Source organism: Engraulis encrasicolus, chromosome 11 (assembly GCF_034702125.1).
Source record: "Engraulis encrasicolus isolate BLACKSEA-1 chromosome 11, IST_EnEncr_1.0, whole genome shotgun sequence".
Taxonomy (NCBI): Eukaryota; Metazoa; Chordata; class Actinopteri; order Clupeiformes; family Engraulidae; genus Engraulis; species Engraulis encrasicolus.
Window position 1 is genome coordinate 29,530,021 of NC_085867.1, and position 15,990 is coordinate 29,546,010.

A 15,990-nucleotide genomic window follows, 5' to 3' on the forward strand; every position below is an offset into this window, starting at 1 on the left:
TGCTGTGTCACATTTTGTGTAAAAATTGCACACTAATAATTCTTATCGTAAATGTATTTTACATTTTACAACGTAGCCAAATACTCATCACAATCCAGGACTGTGGTTTGAATACTACACAAAATAGTGTTTATTTCTTTGATTCCTTGTTCTTACACTATTATTACCCCTTTCTCACATCTAACAATTGACACACAATGTGTTGTCCCTGAGCACACACATTCAAATGTCTTGTCCCTGAGCAAACACATTTTGTGGCATGTACTTTGTGTCATGCACTTACTTCTGTACAGTACTTCCAGAGATTCTTTAAGTATAGAAAAAGTATATACCTCTCTACTCTCTCTGGTACTTCTTAGAAAACCTCTTTTCTCTTCAAGCTACTTGGGAGGGCAGCCTCAAAAGACATTTTGGTAGCAGTATTATTGCACTTTTTGGAAATTGAATTTATTTTGCCTCACTTGTTAAGTTGTCATTGCTGTCCTGTAAACACAAGACCATACCATGGGGCCCCACCTTCCGCTGGGGGCCCTAGGCAATTGTCTATATTGATTGCCTGGTTGTGACAGGCCTGGTGAATCATCACTCAATATGTAGTCACAAGGAGTTACCGGCCAGTTTTTCAAATTCCATTTTTCGAGGATGTTCCTGACACACTTAGGTGTCTCATAGAACACTTGTCTCAAATGACAGTGTAGTTGCATGTGTTTTCTACTTAAACCATTTTAAATGTCTAAATGTCTAAGCCCTTTTTGAGGAAAGGGGCCCTCAGCCAATAAAACCCTAAATATCTCAACCTGCGAAGCACATAAAAACATGAAATGAGTTGCATTTAAAAGCTAAGACCCTCCTTTTGCATCAGAATGTGTTCATTCATCTCCAACATACCAAAATTGTTAATAAAAAATCTCATGAGCCTGAATGCTGCGTCTATGTCGCTCCAGGCGTCTAGGTCAATGTAAGATATAGACAGCATCCAGCATCAATGGGTTAAATAGCACATCTTACTTTTTCAAATGTGGATTTTTAATCAGCATAAACCCAATTATCTTACTGGTACTGCGCACTAGCTGTATATTTCATACTGGGGCTATGCACTGGTCTACTGTCACCCCTGCTTCCAATTCTTAGTATAAGAAGGGATTGACTGGAATCTGATGGATACTGGGATTGCCTTTGATGGATCGACCCTTGAGCAATATTTTCATTTTATGAATCTGACCTCAGATGAATAATGTTTTTTTGTTTTTTTTGAAATACCAACATATGATAATGCAATGTAATGAGGAAACAATTCTGGGCCCCATCTGTCCTTGACAACTTTCCGCTTTGTCCCCCGCCCCTGTCGGCACCTGATAAAGGCTGTGCGAGATTGTCTGCAGATTTTAACTCCTCTCTTCAAACACCATTGACATCAAACACATTCTACAGAGAGAGCAAGTACAACTTCCAGACATATAGGTAGGCCTACATTTAAGTTAAACTTAGCTGATAGGCCTACTTTAATCCAAAATGTCGAAGTATACAGTATGCATATACTTTTCCTCCAATACATTTTTCAATGTACCAAATACAAGTAACTACTGCTTGTACTACTGTTGGGTATTCCAATTGAGGTTTCTGAAACAATATTTCAAAGTGTAGAATTAGATATAGCCTCCATTTTCAGAATTGAGAAGCCTTGGCATTTACTACATTTTAAGTTTTCAGGTGTCAGAGGCTTCAGATTTCTGATTTTGCCTTTTCATATCTTAAACAGCTTGTGTGCATGAGTGCATTATTCATTATCTAGTAAATATTCATGAAAAGACCACATTTGGCAGTAGATAGCACAGTTTCAATGAGCATCATACAGTACCTAATCAATATTCTGGTAGGGCACTTATACTTTCACTTGAGTGTGTATTTCCAGTAGGCCTCCTATATAGCACTGGCCTTCACAGTACTTAAAGCAGATGAATGCAGTAAAGAGTACATGTATACTGTATACACTTTTTTTCATTCAATGTTTGCCCCCTTTACTGGGAGGAATTTGAACAACCGGCCCTTGGTGACTTTTAATTGAATAGCCCTGCAGTAAAGGCTACTTTTATCAATGTGCAAAATTGTTGGGTTCCTTATAGAATCTTTACAGGCTCTTCCGACTGCCAATGTGGTGAACCTTTAAAAGGTTCTCTGTAGAACTTTCTGAAAAATCTAGGGGTTCTTCCAATTACATCTTGTTTCCTCTGTAACTTTTAGAGGTTCTCTCACAGAGGCAAACCAAAGGTTATTTGAAGGAACTCTTCATTTTCCATAGTGTATGTAGTATTTCATTTTTGTCCTGCACCTGCATCTTGGATATGCGCACCACTACCTTTCTTGATTGGGCCATAGTGTATGTAGCAATATCCTCCTCATATTATAGGCAGATGCTTTGAAATCATTCATCTGAACATAGGCTTGCTACCTCTTCCTCTTGTCAATTCGATGGTGACTCCTGATTTGTCAGCGTCTGGTTGCAGCATTGTGCGTGTGAGTGGTTGAATCAGTATGGGGAAACTGTGCAATCCAATGTGGAATTGCGTCGATACGCTTTGAAACAGCTCTGATTGAGAAAATTCCCATTCATCCCGGCCATCTTCGTCAGAATTTTGTATTTGATTTGTAGTGGGCAGCTGGAGTTGAAGGTGAAGGTTGAATTCCGTGGAATAGACACGGATCTTTGGGACACGAAATCCGTGTCAGGTTCACAGATTTTGCCAAAATGGTAGACGGGCCCAAAATTTGCTGCTACGCCCCTGAGCTTCAGGATACATTTAGTTTTGTTCTCATTCTAACTCTTCTTTTCCACATCATTAGTAGAACAAAACAAGTCTCAGGATTGTGACAAATTTGCCTTCTCAAGCTCCATTTTCACACCACTAAACTCTCAAAAGAGAAGACGTGGATGAACAAGAACCCTCAAAGACATCGCTCTTTTGTGTAATGCCAGTCATTGTATATTGTATTTTTCAGTCACGTCTGGACAGGAAAAAATATGCAATCAAGCAAGCAACAGTACATAAAAGGTTTGTTTTATTGTTTAAATAAGTGTGCTGCAACAACTGTGTCAGAGGAACCTCTTTCTCAACAGTTTTCCCGTATTCTGTATCAGATTGCGTGTGTGTGAGTGTGTGTGTGTGTATGAGAGAGAGAGAGAGAGAGAGAGAGAGAGAGAGAGAGAGAGAGAGAGAGAGAGAGAGAGGGAGAGAAAGATATCTGAGGGGGTGTATGAAAGATGGAGAGACATATTGTGAGTGTTGCCTTCTGTGAAGTGTCTGCATTTCTTTTTAAAATGCGTCTCCCGAGTCCATGGGACAATTACGGCTTTGTCATTACCCAAAGTCCACACAATCTACCGTACCTGTGCAATTGTAGCAGCCTCTTATTTACAAATCTGTCTGTACAGTCATTCTAAATACATCTATGTACACTTCTTGACAGGGCTGTGTGTGTGTGTGTGTGTGTGTGTGTGTGTGTGTGTGTGTGTGTGTGTGTGTGTGTGTGTGTGTGTGTGTGTGTGTGTGTGTGTGTGTGGGTTGGGTGGGCGGTCAGATGTGGATTTTCCCCCACATTCCTGAAAAGAAAAAGAATTCCCCATTGAACGTGGCTGATACAGTGCTGTGTGGAGGAGAGGATAAGGTGGGCGGCAGGTGCCTGTCTGCGCACGTGATGAGAGTGTGTGCAGGTGAGTCACCTGGTGGCCCGGGGCAGGTGATCGGATATCGGAGAGGTGTGCTGAGGCTTCGTCTGTGTGCACCAGTCCCAGGTCTAGAGAGGGCGAGGGCCTGGCCATCAGCAAGTAAGCAAGCAAGCAACCAACCCACGCTTGGTTTCTCACACAGGGCATTGCACTGAGGCAATCCCTCAGGTATGCTACAAGTCAAGGGCAAAGAATTTAGTGTATGAGATCCAAGTCCCGACTTGATCCTTTTTTTCCTTCACTTGAATCAAATCTGTTCATTTTGGTATTTTTCTCCCCTCCACTCGATTCTGCATACAATTGGATGCCGTGTTACTCATCATGACCTGTGTAAATTATATGTAGCTCAGAACAACAACAACAACAACAACAACAAAAACATTCAATTGCAACGTGACTCTAAATTTTAGAGGTTAATCAATAAATAAAAACAAAAAAAACAAAATGATAAAATTCTCAAGACTTGCTTGGCTGTACAGAAGAAGAAGTCCTGCTGAGCTTCAAACAGAAATAAAATACTGGCTAAACATCCACCCGACAATGTTAGAACCCAGAGTAATGTGCAATGTTACTCTTTGTTGAAACAGACCGTTTCCAACTATTAAAAAACAAAAATAAATACCAAAACAAAACAATATTCATGAAAATTCAACAACGACCTGCTTATCGTTTGCCCTGCCCTGGGGTGTGTATGTCCTAGAGTTAAAATTGGCCATCTCGCTTTTGTTTTGCTAGAGGTAAATAAAAGCAGGAGCCTGGTTAGACCAAGCTGCTGAGAAGAAGATGCAGTGGACACAGGTAAGGGTGAAGCAATGAGCTATGAGAGGCCGACTGTGGAGTCCATTGCTCCTCAGCAGCTATAATGTTCATTGAAAAACAGTCAAAACCGCAACCTATGATCTATGATGCTGACAGAATGCTTTAATGTTTTTATGTTGAATGTTTCTATATTGTGTGTGTGTGTGTGTGTGTGTGTGTGTGTGTGTGTGTGTGTGTGTGTGTGTGTGTTTCTATATTTCTGATGCTTTGTGGACTGTGGATTTTATGGACTGCAGATGTAAATCAGCCTGTGGCTACCTCTGGTACTATGCATGAAATGGCGACACATATGTTGCAATTGGTCCTTAATACATTGAATTGAACAATTTGTTTTAAAAAAAATCTCCGTTGGCATGCCAAGGAGAAAGGCAGATAGAAAGTCTTCGAAACTTGGTGGACTCTTCAGAGTTGGTGGCTCTCCACAGTGACTGCCATGGGATGTCCAGACTTGTTGGTTCTGTACTGACTAGTCTATCTAGATTGGGTGGTTCCAAGCTGTGATAAAAGGTTTGTCCAAATTGGGTGGTTTGACAATTTGAAAAAAACTCCAGCACACTGACTATTTCGTTGTTTTCTTTAATACACAACGTTTCTGTCTTAGACTTTCATCAGGTTTGTTCCCAGCTGAGATGATGGTCCTCATTGGGCGGTTCCCATCTGAGATCACGATTCAGATTGGGTGGATCCCAGCTGAGGTGATGGTCCTTATTGGGCGGTTCCCAGGTAAAATGACGGTTCGGATTGGGTGGATCTCAGCTAAAATGACGGTCCAGATTTGGTAGTTCCCAGCTGAGATAACGGTCATTCTTGGGTGGTTCCCATCTGAGATAACGGTTCAGATTTGGTGGTTCCCATCTGAGATGACGGTTCAGATTGGGCGGTTCCCAGCTGAGATGACGGTCCACGGTGGTTAGGTGTTTGCAAGGTATCTGCCACTGGGACTGTTTATACCCGGCAGCCCTCATCTCCCTTTAAACAGGCTTTCTGTGGAGGAGCGTCGTTTCACAGGCAGGGCAAGAGGTCTTGTGATACAGTAGCAAGAAGCAGAGAGGAGTTCCTGTGGGAGAGAGGAAGGGGAAGATAGGGAGGGAAATGACAATGAGACATACATGATCATCTCATGACAATATGTCATTGTTTTACAAGTAACTTGATAGTGTACAAGCAATACATTGGAGGAAATGTGGTGAGGGTTGTGTTTTCAATGAATAGTAATCAGTAGAAGCATTGTGCTGTTGTCAATATGCTTATGATCTGACAGTATGTTCAAAAAATGGTGTGTAGCATAAAAAATATGACATTATTAATTGGCTGAGATTTGACTTTTGGTGACAATGAGACGTATATGATCATCTCATGACAATATGGATGGAATTCGAACCTACAACCCTCTTAGTAGGCCACGCCTGCCTGGTAATCAAAAGAAGCATTGTGCTGTCGTCTACATGCTTATAATGTTACAGTGTTTATTCAAATAATGGTACGCACTGTGCAACATTGAACCAGTCCTGACACATCCTCACAGTGACCTCAGTTGCTTCTTTGACATGGGTGTGTGGCTGACAACATGTGGGTTTTGGTGAGGCTGCTGCTGCCTGTAGTAGCTGTTGTACACTCAGAGGTGTCAAAAGTAAAAGTAAAAGTACATCCATAGTGTAAGCACTAGCACATGATACTACATAGCTGTGCCGCCATTGTACCTAATGAGGTAGATAGACTGTTTTGTTACTAAAAAAAACCCCACTAAAAAACTAACACTAAAGAACCCACCACAAACTTGATCAAACTAGCACAGTCCGCTGTTCGTAAGGGAAGTACACAGGTCTAATTTTTACTCAGATATGTTACCCGTGTTGGAAGGAAACTGTGTTTCTTATTTATAGCCTACTTTTACTTTTGACACCTCTGCTGCAGAAGCACACGGACACATGAAAAATGAAAGGGTTCCAATGGAGCTACTTAAAAGAATATTTTTTCCGCCCTCATTGTATAATGTTTTGCCAGAAATATTAATACTGTATCACATTCGAAACTGGTCCTAAAAATAAGTCATTTGAGGGTTGCCTTTTTTTTTGCGCCTCTAGATTATTACATGTTCAGTCAGAAAGTTGCCTGCTTTTATGAGGTCAAATCCATATACATTAGCAGAATGCTAGCCAGTACAGGTGTCTTCTGCCCTGGTGGAAAAACTTAACACCTAAAGAACTTAACAATACTCTTCTTGTATAATACCAACCATAGTTCTTAATTGGACATTTGTATTTATAAGGTTGATGTCTGGAAATTGGAGTAGAATATATTTTAGCATTTAGCCCTATTGGCTAAACTCAGGTTTCCCAGTCATTACTTGCCCATGGTCACTATCTAGGTGGATCCTGATCCAGGCAGTGATCCCTCTCATACTCTAAATTGCCATAAGTATTCGCTAACCTGCCTTGCCTCACATTCGGTACGAATGAAGTGCTATCCCATTCCTAACCGGTACGATTCAATATGATGTCGGTCCACTTTTTGCAGCTATTACAGCTTCAACTCTTGGGTTGTCCACAAGGTTGAGGAGTACATTGGTGAGGTCACACACTGAAGGCCTGGCTCTCAGTCCCCACTCCAATTCATCCCAAGGGTGCTCTATCTGGTTAAAGTCAGGACTCTGTGCCGGCCAGTCAAGTACATCCACACCAGACTGTGTCATCCATGTTCTATGGGCTTTGCTGTGTGAACTGGGGCATCTTCATGTGGGAAGAGGAAGAGACTCACTCCAAACTGTTCCCACAAGGTTGGGAGCATGGAATTGTCCCAAATGTTTTGGTCTCCTGAAACTGTAATAGCTGAAAAAGGTGGACCGACATCATATTGAACGCTATAGGTTAGGAATGGGATAGCACTTAAGTTCATGAAAGAGTCAAGGCATGTATAGTGTATACTATGTTTTGGCGATATAGGGCCTTTCCCATTACTAATCTCTACCCCTACCCCTACGCCTTCCCCATGCCCCTCGTGCTTTCCAATGAAGCTGTAAGGTGTAGGGCTTGAAACACAACCGCTACGAATTGGGATGCCCCTTCAACAATCATGGAATGACACTCACAGCTGTCACTAATTCCATGCATTAGGTTGACGTTAATAGCGATTTTTTTCATGTGTGTTTCACAGAGAAAAGGGCCATCACACATTAGGACAATGTTAAACTTAGTACAATGGAATAATTATTACCACTTTAAAACCGTCAATTGCAGCGAAAATACTTAAACTTGTGTGCTGTTGTGGGTGCCGCGGCTTGCCGCCAATTTTTAAATGAATTCGCAATGCATTCAGGGAAACCTGTCGTAGCCCTCTGTCGTGGAGTCTGGTGCGGAGCCCTTCGCCGTACCCCTACCCATCTGTCTGAACGTGAATCGGGATGCCACTACCCCTACACATGGACGCGCAAAACGGAGGCAAAGGGGAGAGGCGTAGGGCTAAGGGGTGTAATGGGATTCACCGATAGTGTATAATCCACTTTCTCTGGTGTCTCCATGTCGAAGTACTACACAAAGCAGATCTTCCAGCAGTGTTGCCAGATGTACAATAATTATCGTATTTCTACCATAATTTTGTCAATTTTTCCTCTGTACGGTCAAAAAAACGTAATGTATGATAATTTCAGAGCTATCATTCAGTTCATTTAGATGCCTTGAAACAACAATTTGGGTCTTGTACGATACAGTAATTTCCGACCCAAAAGCCTCCAAAAACAATAATTTTGAGGATACGATTGGTACGACAATTCAGCATTATCCATCTGGCAACACTGTCTCCCAGTGAGCCCATAAAACAGAGCTGAAGAAACAAACCAGAGACACCCACCCATGATGACCACAAGTAATAAATGAGGAGTTTATATAGTCCACATGAAGGCACTACTGTAGCTCACCGAGCTTTGATATGACAGCACTCGACTATAGGGAGACGAGTGTCGCAAGACCTGGGTAAGACACAGGATGTGAGTCAGGGCAACAGGTGATAAAAATAGAATAGAAGTTCCAATGGCTGATGGCAGATCATTGGCTCAGGGTGAAAGACTATACTGGGCCAAGGATGACTGGAGGATATATGTTTTGTGTTATTTTAGTGTGTTGCAAGCATTACTACGTTTTACGTTAGTCATGCTTAATTTAAGTATGTGTTTTTTTTCTGTACACGAGGGAACCCATTCTGTGGGTGGTAGCAGTGCGAGTGTGGATATGTAATCATCTACAGTAAATTTACTTATATGGTTATAATAATAACATTGTATTTTTGTATTGTGGTGCAAGCATGACTACTTCAGAGTCTGAAGAAAACGCACTGTGTCGAAAAGTTAATCATGCTTGCACCACAGTAAAATAGTAGAAAACGTAAATCCTGTGTGCTCCAGTCATCCTTGGCCCAGTCTCTCTGAAGTGGACCAGGGGACCAGCTTTCTACTATCCTTAGGGCCCCTTTTTGGATCACAAAGCCGATGCACCTCTGTGTCCTGAAGGCAGGTCATTCATCATTAGACTCCATTTGTAACGAAGGGAAGAAAAGGTTCACGGATAATGAGTCACTGAAGCAAAACATTTTCTGCTTGAAAATGTTCCTTGACACAATTGTCACAATTCCTGGAGGCAATAACTAAAGAATAGAAGAAAAAAAATCTGATGATAAAGGAAAGTCTGAAGTTTCCTTTGGTGTTTTTGTTGTTGACATGGACATATAACACAATTTTTATGGGTTTGGAAAAAAACAATCAATATCAAAAAAAAATCCTGGCACGGGGAAGATCTGAATTTGAAAATGGATGGCACTCAATGAGTTACGTAACTGTTAGGGTGGGGAACCTATGTCTCGAGGGCCGTTTAAGGCCCTTGAGGCCTTCTTATCCAGCCCCCGATATGATTTTAATGTTATGCAGTTTCACATGAAATGTGACATGTTTTGTAAAGAAATCTTAGAAATTACAATTGCAATACAATTACGTTATATTGTCAGAGGCCCTAGTGAAGGTGGAGTCTGTTGTAAAGGTGGCTAGCTCCAATATAAGCCTAAAGTGCAGAGGGAAATCCTCGATTGGGTTCATAGTACGGCCCTCGGAGGACTTCATAAAACTTGAAGTGGCCCGCGAATGAATACGGTTCCCCACACCTGACCTATTAACGTAAGCCTAGTGTATAGGTTCATATTTACTATAACATTAGATATGATCAAAAGACAAAATAAACATGTTATATTATATATTTTTACTTTAATATTATATTTTTTTCTTGCTGTGTCTTGCATTTTGTGTGACATGACAGTGTGACAGTGTGACATTTTTTAGATAGACAAATATTTGTTCGAGCTTAAGAATATGCTTGATAAACATTCAATATTGCATTATGAGGGGACAGCATTCTATACAATACAAGATATTGGTGAAAACTTGAAGCAAATAAATGGAAATAAATCCAGACACTGATGGCAATTGCAGAAAATTACTGTGCAACCCCAAATGTGAACCATAATCAAACCTAAAGCCGGTCCAACAAAATATTACTGTGTGTGTGTGTGACTTTTTTGTTTGGCCAGGCGGTGTACATTTGTGTCATTAAGGGGGATTTGTACTGCCGATGCAATCTGTTCAGTGGAAATAATGGTGAGGGGAAAGTGGAGGGCAAAGACCTCCGCAGAGTCATTTTTTCCACAAACAAGTAACCTCAAAAAGCACAATTAGCTTATCTCATTTTTGCATCTAGGTGATATTTTAATCAACTACTTCCTTTACACAGAGGGTGTGAAAACATAGGGTAACGTTGAAATGTCTTTATAAATTGACACAAAATGCAAAAAAGTTTACATTCAGGCATCCACAATAGAGGCAAAAAGCTCATGAAAATATGATTATTTATATAATTGCATAAAGCGCTATGCAAAACATATGTATTAATATTATCATTAATTATAACGAAGAAAGAAACATATAACCCTGGGGACTAAAAGAGATATGAATGGATGGATGGATGACTTAAAAGTGCACCATGTAATATGTTTCCTTCTGTAGTTTATTTCCAGAATTCACAAATATGCCCATTCACAAATGTTACCTTTTTCATGAATACCACCACCAAATTCTAAGTATTCATTATGACTGGGAAAATTGCATTTTTTCATACATGAAAAGGGGGATCTTCTAGAAATAGACATTTTCAGCTACAGAACTTACTGCACTTTGGTTATACTAGAAAATATTTCAAATTTGGTAACAGGCAGCAGTTTCAATGAACAGCATAGTTGCAGTACCCATTCTGGCCACCATTCTACACAGTGCACCTTTAAGCTTGATACTCTGACTGCACATCGGACCCCACAGACTTTGTTTGAAAATTTTGCCTGATGTCTTTGGTTTTATACTATTTTGTTTCCTTGTTTCACCTCCAAACATCCAAATGTAAAATGTTAGCGGGTCTGTTTCATTCCCAGTGCAGAAAATTATCTAGTCATTGCTAAACCCCATACGCATGAACGGCCATCCGGGTACTTTGCTCTTAAATGTGCGTTAAGCCCCTTTATGGGGGAAATCAAACCAAATGTCTCATTAACTTACATGCTACATGGGCTACTGTAATAATTAAAAACTCAAATCAAATTGCAGTCTAGGTCATAGTCATTGTCAAATTCCAGTCTAGGTCATAGCCAGTCTACCATCAGCCAAGAACCACATTGGCAGATCAAATAGACACGAGATGGTGCAATGTTGAATTCTGACGCATTTGTTGTTTTCCTTGAGGCGACTTGGTTGGACCTCATCGACTAAAGCGCAAGAAGGGATGGGAGGAGCGCTCGCTTTCTGGGGTAAAACGTAACTTTGTGCGTGAGTATACAAAATGCTTACGATTGATGATGCATGTACAGTATGATGCGTGATTGTACTGTATGTCTGCCCATCTATGCCTCGACTTATAAGCCTATATATCTTCACTTGGGGACCCTTCTCTCCATACTCTTATACCTTTTCATGACATGCAACTGAAAGTCAAAATGATGGTGTGAAGAGAAATAAAATCATGAATTAATTCATTCATTTACGTGACGCACAGTATGATGAATTGAGGGCTGAAACACATCTGCTCACTGACGTGGTGGTGTAGAGCAGCCCATTTCAATCATCAACATGACTCGGTGTACTATAATAAACAAGAAGTTGTAAACTTGTGAAAGCGTCAGTGGATGTCCTTCATACTGTTTGTTCTTGTTCCTTTTAATTGAGATTAATTCGATTTTTGGGAAAAGGGGAGCATTTACGGTACGGCCAAAATCCATGCAGGGTTCACTTTGGTGGAAGATGTGCAACACATGTGCAACGAAAACACAACCTCCTTGGCGGAGGTAACGTCTTTATATACGTCGCGCAGCACCACAACTATGTGTACAGTTGGCTCAAAGGGCTTTCAAATACACATTATCACACCAGCTCTGGATGCTGCCAAGAAGGTGTCAATTGTCCGGGGTTAACGTGAGAACACACACGCAAGCACACACAACGCACACACAACCCGCTCGCACGCACGCGCGAACACACACACAAACACACACACACACACACAGTATAATTCTCCACCATGTCATGCCAGTCACCAAGTCAGAGTGCCCCAAATGTATGGCCTGTGATGCCCTCTGACCTGAATGCCATGCAGAATATCTGGGACAAGCTGAAGCAAAGACTGGATGACCATATAGTATGTATCTGAGGTGTTCCTTCGCAGTCCGCCACTATGTGCTCGAACCAGCCACCTCCTAGCCAACGCTCCTGATCGGGAATGGGAGGCATAGCACTATACTGCTGAGCTAAAGGACCAGTCCAATAGCTCAGTACTCATACCAGAGATTCTTTAAGTATTGAGATATGCCAGTGTAATAGGTTGCTATGGGCACCTAACGTGACCAGGTTTCCGATCTGCCTAAAGGGGCGTATCATAATACTTCTACAATGAATAAAACAGTCCTTAGGTCTGCCTAGGTCTGCCTCAAGGGGGATTTACCCCTTGCAATAATAGAACCCGGAAACAATGGGCCAATGGAACCTCTCTCTTATCTACTCTCTCTGCTCATACTGTACGAGGCTTCGGGAGGGAGGTTTACTAACGTTCCACGGCCCACTCTGCTAGTTGGACCCCGTCATACATACCTCACCTCCACATGATGTGTCGGACTACGTTTCGCACATGTAGAAGAGTGGAACGCAAAGCGTCTTTGAGTACCATAAAAAGCGCATTATAAAACGGATGTATTATTATTATTATTATTATTATTATTATTATTGCCTCAGAGCAACATTACGAGGCTTATGAGGAGCATGAGACGTCAGTGTCAAGCTGTCGTTGTGACAAATGGTGGAAACACCCGCTACTGACATTATTTGTGGGTACGATACTACTGTTACTGTACTAAATGTTTTTGGTAATAAATATTAAACGAATGGAAATGTTGTGTCACAATGACTTTGGGAGTTTCTCAGATTGGCTTTAAAAAGCAGCAAACCCAATGTGATGTCCTAGCCTGAGTAGAAGACGGTGGGGCGGTGGTGGCTCAGTTGGTATAGGAGCCTGTTGTTCGGCAACCAGAAGGTTGCAGGTTCAACCCTCATTGATGTGTCCTTGAGCAAGGCAAGGCAAGGCAAGGCAAGGCAAGTTTATTTATATAGCGCATTTCATACACAGGTGCAACTCAATGTGCTTCACAAAGTTAACAAATGTAAATGAAAGGAAAACAGGGAAATGAATTAGAGTCAAAAAAACATTTAAAACATTAAGATAAAACATAAGGTAAAAATAATAATAAAATAAAACATAAATAAACATAAAACCTTGAAAAACAATTCTTATTTTACTAATTTACTTCTCTTATTTTACCGTCTTTTCATTCAATAATTTAAGAAAGCATCTGAGAACAGCTTTGTCTTGAGTCTAGATTTAAAGCTATCAATAGTGGGTGCATTTTTTACGTCATCTGGAAGCTGGTTCCAAAGCTTTGAAGCATAGAAGCTAAAGGCTGCCTCTCCACATTTTGTTTTGACTTTTGGAATCACCAGCAAATTCTTCTCCGTTGACCTTAGTGACCTGGCCGGTGCATACAGCTGAAACATATCCAGTAGATATGTGGGTCCCATTCCATTTAATGATTTAAATACAAGTAGCATTGCCTTAAAATCAATTCTGTAGCTTACTGGGAGCCAATGCAGCGATCTTAAAATTGGAGTAATGTGGTCGAACTTCCTTGTCTTTGTAAGAACCCTTGCAGCTGCATTTTGTACCAGTTGAAGCTGTTTAATGGTCTTATTTGGGAGGCCAGTAAACAGACTGTTACAGTAATCGGTCTATCCCAACTCACAGAATGTATTTTTGCACAATTACCTTTTCTACATTTATTATCTCTATTATTTTATTTTATTTTCCCCACCCTGATGACTATTCCTGTGTTTATTTTTGTCTTGAAATGTCCATGTGGGCTTTTGTGTATTTGTGTATTTATGTAAGCTACTGGATACCTGAATTTCCCCCTAGGGATCAATAAAGTTACTCTACTCTACTCTACTCTAATCGACTTTACTAGAAATGAAGGCATGTATTAGCTTCTCCAGATCATGTTTAGACATCAGGCCCCTAAATTTAGAGACGTTTTTTATGTGATAGAATGCAGACTTAGTAATAGCTTTCATGTGACCTGAGCAAGATACTTAAGTTCAAGTAAGTTCAAGTTCAAGTAATTTTATTTGTCACATACATGGTATTGTAGTGAAATGATGATGGGGTCATCAGCTCTGCATCTTAAGAATTAAAGAAGTAAAGTAAAAAAGGAAATAAAAGGTGAGAAATAAGTTAAAGAAAAAAAACAAAGAAAAATATTATTTAAAAGTCTCTGTTCAGCAGTCGCACTGCCTGGGGGTAAAAACTTTTCCTCATTCTTTCTGTTCTGGCCTGAATGGTTCTGAGTCGTCTGCAGGACTTAAGTAGGGTAAACATGTAAGTGTTGGGGTGTGAGACATCCTGCATAATCTTCCTTAACCCCAAGTTACTCCTGATGGCAGGGAGGAAGCCGGTGTGAATGTGAGTATGAATGGGTGAATGTGAGGCATACATGAAAAGACATGCCGGAGAGAGAGTGTATGTGCGTGTGTGTGTGTGTGTGTGTGTGTGTGTGTGCGTGTGTGTGTGTGCAGAAAGCAAGTGTTTTGTTGTTGCGGTTTTAAATTGGTTTTCGCAAATATGAAACTACATATTTATTGACTTATTTATTTGTATACCTTTTTAATGCTTTGTACAATGTCAATAAACAAAATCAATCAATCAATCAATCACTTTGAGTGCTTAAAGGAGTAGAACAGTGCTATATAAAAGTATTTACCACAAAACTTAACTCACCCGTGCTTTCAACTGAAGAATCTGGGGCAGGTTCAACTCCCAAGGAGACTGGGGGGGAATTTACCGTCGATGATGACACAGCCAGAAACCAGAGATGACTGCCGCAGCCTCCTGCCCTCGCAACTCCCGCTGGCCCACTGCCTCATCGCGCCAGGCAGCCACAGAGGACTCCCGCCCCCTACAGGCCAAAGCAGGCCATTGCACCCTGCTTCCAGGACACCAGGACCAGTTGTGAACCGCCGGGGAACAAACATCAACAAACAGCGTTGTCTGTGATCATAGCACTCCATTGTGATGCTTCATCACTCCATATCAGCGCATCAAAAGACGACGGGACGTGGGTACATCTGGTTGAAAAAAAATATATCCACCATCCATATATCCAAGGCATATCCACCATCCATATATCCAAGGCATATCCATCCACTCCATCCTCATGTCGGTCATGTCAGTCATTGTAGCAACATAACGGTGCCGCCATTTATCCCAGAGCATGAAGTGCCCCATCTGATTCCATGGAGCAGGTGTGTGTGGGGGCGTCTCTTTGCTTTGGATGGGCAGGTGGCTCCTGGATGTCGGTGTGTGTGTGTGTGTGTGTGTGTGTGTGTGTGTGTGTGTGTGTGTGTGTGTGTAGTAGCTTGGCCAGGGGTGCTATGAAGACAAGCCTGAGAGTAAGTGTTTGTGTGTGTGTTTGTGTGTGTGTGTGTGTGTGTGTGTGTGTGTGTGTGTGTGTGTGTGTGTGTGTGTGTGTGTGTGTGTGTGTGTGTGTGTGAGAGAGAGAGAGAGGGAGAGAGAGAGAGAGAGAGAGAGAGAGAGAGAGAGAGAGAGAGAGAGAGAGACTGTGTGTGTGTGTGTGTGTGTGTGTGTGTGTGTGTGTGTGTGTGTGTGTGTGTGTGTGTGTGTGTGTGTGTGTGTGTGTGTGTGTGTGTGTGTGTGTGTGTGCAGAAAGCAAAAGCAAGTGTTTTGTTGTTGCTGACTGTTTTAAATTGGTTTCGCTAATATGAAACTATAAAACTTTCTGTCCGTGATTGTGATTTCATAGCTGTCTGC

At 41.3% G+C, this 15,990-nt stretch overlaps 1 long non-coding RNA gene across 1 annotated transcript; it reads right to left on the reverse strand.

Moving 5' to 3' along the window:
• Window positions 1-3,040: 3,040 nt before the first annotated feature.
• Window positions 3,041-15,330, reverse strand: LOC134458920 (uncharacterized). The gene is made up of 2 exons (XR_010036696.1): window positions 14,941-15,330; window positions 3,041-5,600 (listed from the first exon to the last, which is right to left on the reverse strand). It is a non-coding gene; the product is annotated as an uncharacterized LOC134458920 (long non-coding RNA).
• Between the last annotated feature and the right edge of the window lie 660 nt (window positions 15,331-15,990).